Raw genomic sequence first — 8,342 nt, 5'->3', positions numbered from 1 at the left:
TTTCTAATGATAACAAAAAATAGGTTTAATTCGGCAAATGAATTATTAATCCTTAGAATTATTTTAGACTGACCTGGTAATTTCATATAAGGCATATTTGAAGGGCGGGATGTTGAAAGTCCATAACCAATTTGAAATTAGATTAACAAGATCTAACGAAATAGCCAAATATAATATTGAATTCTTGAATAAATACGTATGGAGTGAAATCGATTAAAACTATAAATTGATTCGGTGTATTTAATAGTCTTGCGTGGTCACGGCGGAATCAGATGACTTCTTTTGTTTTATTTTTATAGTAAGATACCGTAAAAAAAATAATGCGATCTAATTTGCATAGCTTAGAAAGTCAGAACTATTTCATCCGTTTCTTTCTACGATGAATGAAATTGTTTCCTAGAATTAATTTGGTCCGTATTACATGTACGTAGAAAACCCGATGATCCGAAAGTGCATGTACCATAAGTGCAGTATTTTTTTTTAAGTTCATTAAAAGACTTATTTACATAAACATAATGGAAACATTGAACGAAATGAAATAAATCAGCGGAATGAGTTTAGGGACTTCATTTCATTAAATTGATTTACTTGAATTTTCATTTAACATTCAAGCAATGAGATGTTTTTTAATCCATAAATTGTACAATTATTTAATATATTTTGAATTAAATTTTTGATAAGTTTGTTCAAACAAGTTAGGTACAAAACCCCGAAAATAAGTAGATGCGTTTCATTAAAACCAGGTAGTATTCGAGGTTACTAATTGACACCAGATGAGAAATAAGTACAGGTATGTTGACGGTGATCACACACACGGGCCGAGGTGTCAGTTAGGGGATAAGGGGGAGGGGGTGGTTGACCGCACAGGAAGACAGTGTGCTAATTAGAGAGCTACACATACGTGTCAGTTTTCTGGTAAGGAAAGGTCTTCGATCTATTTTGATTTTTGGTATCCCGATGGATTGTATTTTCAGTTTATTTCCACGCCAAAAAGGTAAGCTGTTAAAAAACATCATGTTTTTCCCTGTATATATTATTTTTATGTTATCTAATGCCAGATAAAATTAATGAAAAACTTCTATTTTATAGTAACAGCCATGGTGTGATAAATTGGGTAGAATATTTTCATGCATTTTATTTTATAATTTTGATTATTTTTTTATTAGTTTAGACATATAGCAAGGAATTTATAATTAGCTTTAATAAATAAATTTAAAATTTGAACGTATACGGCCAAAATCGTTCTTAAAATTATTTGGATTAATGTCATATGTTTTATTATATTTCTAACATCAAGACTTTTAATAATCGTGCATACATGCAGATCAGAGGCGTAAACATATTACTAACGTTATCAGACGATTGACAGGGAAAATAATATATTGCATGAAAAAAAAGATACATATCAACATGATCAATATCCTGCTTATTATTTATTTATTTGCTTTTTGTGTACGCGAACATCGTAGCTTACCAAAAATCTTTCTCCGGTAACTGATTCATTTAAGAAAATCATATTATTAGTATTTAATTTTGACAAAATAAATCATACAATTCGATAAATTATTTAAAAAAAAATAGACTAGGTGATCGATCTACTTATAATTTCATTTCCGCAAAATAGAGTTACTGTTTAAATTTTGACAATCACTCTCTGCTTTACCATGATATGATTATTCTATTTATTTATTTCATTATTTATTAATAAATCAATTTATTCATTTATGAAATACGCTATCAATTTTGTTCCTTCTACGCTTTAATTTTTCTTATATTGATGAAAAAGAAAGGGATAAAACTTTATTTTCTCTTTTTCGGTTGAATTAATCTTATTTTTATTAACAAAACGAAAAAGAAACTCGGAATAGCTCAGTAGTTTCTTTGTATAGTAAAGATAAAAAGCGAGGGTTTTCGAATATACACGATAAACGCAAAACACGATACACGATAGAACCTGATAAACGATCTACACGATAAACGCAAAACACGATAAACGGAAAACACGATAGAAAACGCAAAACCTGATAAACGGAAAACACGATACGATAGGATACACGCACGATACGATAGGATACACGCACGATAGAACACGATAGAATTGTAAAGAATAACGATGCGGGTACTGTAACCCCTTAAAACATGCTTAAGTGTGTGTTGGGTAGTACTTTTTGTGTGTTCCCCCTAGAGAGATATAATTACAGTGAAAACTGTCTAATCCCACATACTGTGAATTACGACTTTAAATTCCTCTCCCATTTTACTTTTGTCCACTTTTTTAGCAATGAGGTATCCGACACCCTAATTATTCCGGCAAAAAAATATCCTCTAGTGCATGTCAGATTTGAAAGGTTTCACAGTTCTATCTGTATACAAATTTTGTTACCATTGATTCAAATACTGGAGTGTGTTATTACAGAGGGACATCTCTAGATGTTGCCTCTAGTTGCCTAACCTTGTCTTGTTATCAAGCATCAATGAATAGGGAACTGGGATTTGAATAAAAAAAACATATATGTAAAAACGTTAATAGTAAATTAACAGGACATTCTTTTTCGATGTTCAATGACGTCACATGACTGCATTGATATTTCCTCAATTTTATTAAGGAAAGCAGATTGAAAAAAAACTATTTTTAATGCAAAAGCAAAATATTTACATATACGTGTCACTAATGTGAAAATGGAGTATATATGATAAGAGCCAATTTTGGCCCCCTAAAGATCAACATTTAAGAATGACATTCAGATATGTTCAATTGATATTCTTTTTGTAGAAGGGATTATATTAGAAATATTTCCAATATAGTTTTCACATTGATGTCCACTCACTAGCTGTTCATGACATGAGAAATGATGCTATTTTTGCTATCAAACAAAAAAGCCAAATATATGCCTTTTTCATGTTGGTTTTTTTTTTTATATTTGAAGCATAGAGTGCACTGTAGGACATATATAATTTTTCTGTCCCTTATTAGTATTGAATAGACACATCTTTGGTAAAAATCTAAAGCTTGTTCTAAGCTGCACTCTGTATTTTCTAAAATAAAAACTGCTTGAAAATAGGCAGTTTTATACAAAATATTCTAAAATGGCTGGAAAATGTTATTTTTATGATGTCATATTTCGAAAATAACGTCATATTGATCAAAATGAAAATGACCAGTAATATGTTCGCATACATAGTTGTACAAAGTCAAGCTATATATATAAAGTAAAATTAAGATAATCATTTTTAGTGGCCAATTGAGACACTTACCATATATCGCTCTTTATTTATTATACCTTTTCTGATTTTTCACTATATTAAAGTAAATCGACAAATTCTGCTGATTTTCCTGAAAATCAGCGGTGATAAACTGATTCCATGCAAATATAGACTGAGTTCCTGCAACAAGGGTTTTTTTTTTAAGGAACTGATACATATCTATGCGGAACACTTAGCATTTCCTTTAAACCTACGACAAACTTAGAAGTATTCGAGTAAAGCTATGAAAATTCATAAATGAATCGAAATGGATAGCATGTCAACTCGTCCAATATCAATAAAAAAAAAGACAGTTTCCTTATAGTAAACGACAACAGAAATGGCGAGCCCAAGATAACTTTTCAAATGTCTTGTTTGTATCGATATAATAAAATACTTAAAGTTTCACTGTGTTTCTAGCAAGTCTAATATTTTGCGGAATTAATAAAAGTGAAACAGACGGACAAGCATCATGATCCCTTTATAATCTCCTGTTTTCCCAGCGGGGTCGATAATACTAATATGATATTATTGCATTTATTTGTCAGTGTGCATTTGATTCTCCATAAATGTTCACTTAGCCCTTTGAACTCTATAAATCTTTTACTACTTTAGATTCTGAATCATTATACATGTATTAACTTTAAAACTATGATTGTATAAGCTTAATGAAATCAACATATAATTGATTTATTCTTGATTTAGCTCTGGTGAGCATTTTTGCCTATAGGTCTTTTTGTCTATTTTTGGGAGTTGAACTATGTTCAATCTCCCATGGCCATCACGTATTTAACATGCGCAGTAATTTGTGTTGATTATATAGAGCCAGAAAGCGAGGCTACTGTGTCGCCCGATTTACTCCGATGATATTCAACAGAACACATACATAAACATCCGCCACAAATAGTTCATGCCATGTTCTCCTGAATTGATCTTATTTTCATAATTTAATAATGTGACTAAATGTAATGATAAAGTAATCTTATTTTGAATATTAGATTTCGTTAAAAGTAAAACTAAATTATAAAGAACATCAAAAGTTTTTCGTAATGGGACTCATTTTCAGTGTAGAGTCATAGGAGTCATAGTCATATAAGGTATCACACCGGTAATTGACCAATCAAAAAGAACTTATTCAAATGTAGGTCCATATATATAGAATTAATTTTCTTTTCTTTTGAGGCGTTTTTCTATTTTCTTCCATGCCACTTTTACAACTTTGGTACCTGTGCCTAGTAAATTTTATGTACTTTGTGAATAAATAAAGGTTTTGGACAGGAACTATTTTTTTCATGGCATAGGAGGCTACTTCCTGTAGTGCACTCGAGGTGTTTATAAACACAGTGAAAACACGTGGATTTGAGGGTAGCCCTGTTTGCAGATGGAAAAAGTCCGAAAATGCCGTGTGGGTACCCTGTTTTTTGGTGTCAGCTAATGTGACAGGTAATGTTTAACACCTTCTGCCAAATATTTTTTCATGTAAACAAATACCTGATTTTTAACGATTTTTTTATTCTATATAGAATTATATAGTGAAAACAATTACCGGTGTGATACCTTGAAGGTGATTGTGAAAAATCATTTTAATCCTTATTAAAGACATTTTTCATTTTTAAAAGGCATATTTCAACAAAATATGTGATTTTATTAACTTTTTGTTTGAAAACACACAATTTTAAAATTAGAATTAGAATTTACATTATTTTTCACAGATTTCTGTTTAAAAATTAACAATAGGTTATATTTTACACTCAATACTTTCAAATATGACTAAAAAGGTAGCATTATGCATCTAAAATGTGGAAAGAAGTCAGAGAATATTGTTTTTTCATTTTATATGACTTAACATTATTTGCACCAGCTGACCGCAGTCAGTTATAGTGTCTACAGACTTTGCGGTAAAGGGTGTTAAAGCTGATTTTTCAAGAATAGACTAATTCTAGGTTTGCGAATGAATTTTTAGCATAAGCGACAACTGCGATAAAATGTAAACAAGTAAAAATGTTTTCACAGAATTATAATTTCTACAGAAACATGATTTATTTTAATTTATTCAGACCTCCAGTGATACATACATTACTGCATTGGAAGAACAGAAATAATGAAATGAGTCAGATCTGTCTAATAAACTTAATACATAAGCTACATTAGTAAAATTCATTAAGAATTTATCAAAGTAAGGAAGGTTATGACCAAAAAATCCTGAAATACTGTCAAGGTCTGCATGATAATACTTATTCTGAGTTCTAACCATGCATCATACATGTAGTGCAGAATGTCACTTAGCAGCATGGCATGCCTTTTGTGGTTCTAAGGACTTTATTTATGCTTTCGCAGCTGACATTCATGTTTTTTCAGTTTGTTGGAGACTGTTTTTTGTTATTTTTTCATTTATATGTAGGTGTTGACTGTCACTTTTGAATTCAGTCTCAGTCAGTGATGCTTATATGAGCATGATCTACTAAGTATATCATTGTACTGAAATATTAATAAATTCCAAATTTAACTGATGAAGAAATTTGGCATATTTACATAATTGAAATATCAGAATAACTATAATTCAGCTAATAAGGTGCACATTTCTTCTCAGATCACTTCCTATAAATTTTATCAACAGTTTTGGTACACCCACACACCTCAAAGAATCATGGAGGATGTCCTGAATCTGGTCTCTGTGATGCATTTTGTCTCATAGAAAAGTGTTCAAACTCATTAAAATGTTTAATATTTATATTTTAAAATCTAAATGTTCATTTTTTTATGTAAATTTGTTGAAACAAAAAGATATAATCTTGCATAAATCATGGAAATTCATTAAATACCTTTGGAATTCCTGAATAAATCCATGAAAAGAGAATAATTATGCATGTTAAATTGAAATTTCATGGCTAATTTGTGTCTTAAGAGAAAGCCAGTTGCATAAATCACAACAATAAATTACATCTGAATTGTTGTCTCCAGGTTCTTATCATCAAAGCCAGTTTAATGGAGTGTGGGAGCTGTGAAGAACCTCCCTTGATGCTGATATCATTTTGACTGCCCTGAGGTACAACACAGCATTTAGATAAACTTCTGCACAGCAGCTTGTAGACACATACCTAGGCTTTATTTGGAACATAAATTGACCAGATACAGTGTTCATTATCAACCCAGTATTTAACAATTTCTGTATTTTTGTTCATTCTTTGAAGGGGAAAATGCAACTTTGTTATGTAATAATTACATAATGGTCTTAGACTTGTAAACTCTTTTCTGTTTGTGGTGAAGAACAAAGCATATACTCTCCACGGATAAAAAATTGGTTGCCAAGCTTATTCTTTTAATGGTGAAATTCTGCTTCAAAAGATGCACAAAAAACTGCTTCCAGAGTGCTGTGTCTGTTGTTCTTGACTGCTCTGGAGTAAGGGAGATAAATGCTTCATATCTTCAGAAATAAGGGGATTTAGATCACCAGACTTAGGGATGTTGGGGACAATTATTTCATGAATCTCAGGTGCAAAAATGGAAAAAATCGAACACCTTCAAAGGTCCTTCAAGGTATCACACCGGTAATTGACCAATCAAAAAGAACTTAGTCAAATGTAGGTCCATATATATAGAATTAATTTTCTTTTCTTTTGAGGCGTTTTTCTATTTTCTTCCATGCCACTTTTACAACTTTGGTACCTGTGCCTAGTAAATTTTATGTACTTTGTGAATAAATAAAGGTTTTGGACAGGAACTATTTTTTTCATGGCATAGGAGGCTACTTCCTGTAGTGCACTCGAGGTGTTTATAAACACAGTGAAAACACGTGGATTTGAGGGTAGCCCTGTTTGCAGATGGAAAAAGTCCGAAAATGCCGTGTGGGTACCCTGTTTTTTGGTGTCAGCTAATGTGACAGGTAATGTTTAACACCTTCTGCTAAATATTTTTTCATGTAAACAAATACCTGATTTTTAACGATTTTTTATTCTATATAGAATTATATAGTGAAAACAATTACCGGTGTGATACCTTGAATAGAGATAGGAACAACAACTCTACATACTGACGGTAGGCAGTGAATCTAGTCTTCTCGACGCCCGGCCGTCCCGGATTTTTGGCAATATCTTTTTTACCGGTGCAAAGAATTTATTCAAACTTTTCATGAACTTTTCCTTGGTTTAAATTAATTCATTAATGCATTAAAACTTGTTTTGAACTTGGTATTGCTTTTTGTCTTCACAATATTAAAAAAGATTAGGTTCTGACGTACTCCATGTATAATGTTAGTGTAACTGAAATACATTTATATTCACAGAGAAGTTTCATATAACAAACCTTTTAGCTCTTACAAGGATGCTGTGTTAAAATCCACATTATATCAATATTGATATTGTTCCTGCGAAACTGAAATTTTCATAACACATGGGTAAAGATGCCAAAGAAAAATATATTACAAATTTGAAGACTGCATGGGAGCAGTGAATTCTATGAATGATCAACCGTCTGTAATATGAATATGTATGTTTTGCAATGGGAAACCGAAATAATGTGTAGGATGAAAAAGTAATAGAAGGTGCACAACGGCAATATGTAATAAAGATTCTATGAAAATTTCGTTCAGTGGTGTAGGAGGAGTTGCGGATAAGAGATTGGTATACCTAAAGCGTAACAAACAGATGGACGGAATTCCTGATTAATAAATACCCTCCCGCTTTTCAAGCAGGGGGTATAAAAAAGGACTAATGTTGCATTATGGCCCATCCTTTTTTTTTTGCTATTCCATGCCTCTGAATGTCTTTCGCAAGATTGTTGCAACACAAAAAAATTTGAAACAGTTGTCTGTATTGGAAATAATAAAATTGTTTACTCACTTAACCTCCCGATCAAAGATTTTGTTATACACCATGTTCAACTCCCATGAGTGCGTTCAGTACTTTGATTATATTTGTCCCTTAAAAATGTTAACTTTAATCCACAAGGGGGTCATTATTCTACTAAGGTCATTAATCCTCTCATTGGATATGCAAATTATTAGGGGGATGACACTTTTTGTACAGACAAAATGGTCCTTATTCGACGTCGAATAAATACCGGGTGTAACATGTATATTTCTTAGTAAAATAATGACAGGA

The 8,342-nt window shown here is 31.5% G+C and overlaps 1 long non-coding RNA gene across 1 annotated transcript; it reads left to right on the top strand.

Annotated features, from left to right (window-relative positions):
* The first annotated feature begins 4,384 nt into the window (after nt 1–4,384).
* Nucleotides 4,385–6,603, top strand: LOC134230249 (uncharacterized). The gene is made up of 2 exons (XR_009984300.1): nt 4,385–4,686; nt 6,205–6,603. It is a non-coding gene; the product is annotated as an uncharacterized LOC134230249 (long non-coding RNA).
* Nucleotides 6,604–8,342: the final 1,739 nt, after the last annotated feature.

The sequence above is a fragment of the Saccostrea cucullata genome, unplaced genomic scaffold (genome assembly GCF_032062105.1).
Source record: "Saccostrea cucullata isolate Sc308-1 unplaced genomic scaffold, CSIRO_AGI_Scuc_v1 ctg8739, whole genome shotgun sequence".
NCBI lineage: Eukaryota > Metazoa > Mollusca > Bivalvia > Ostreida > Ostreidae > Saccostrea > Saccostrea cuccullata.
This window is presented reverse-complemented; position numbering and strand designations above follow the sequence as displayed.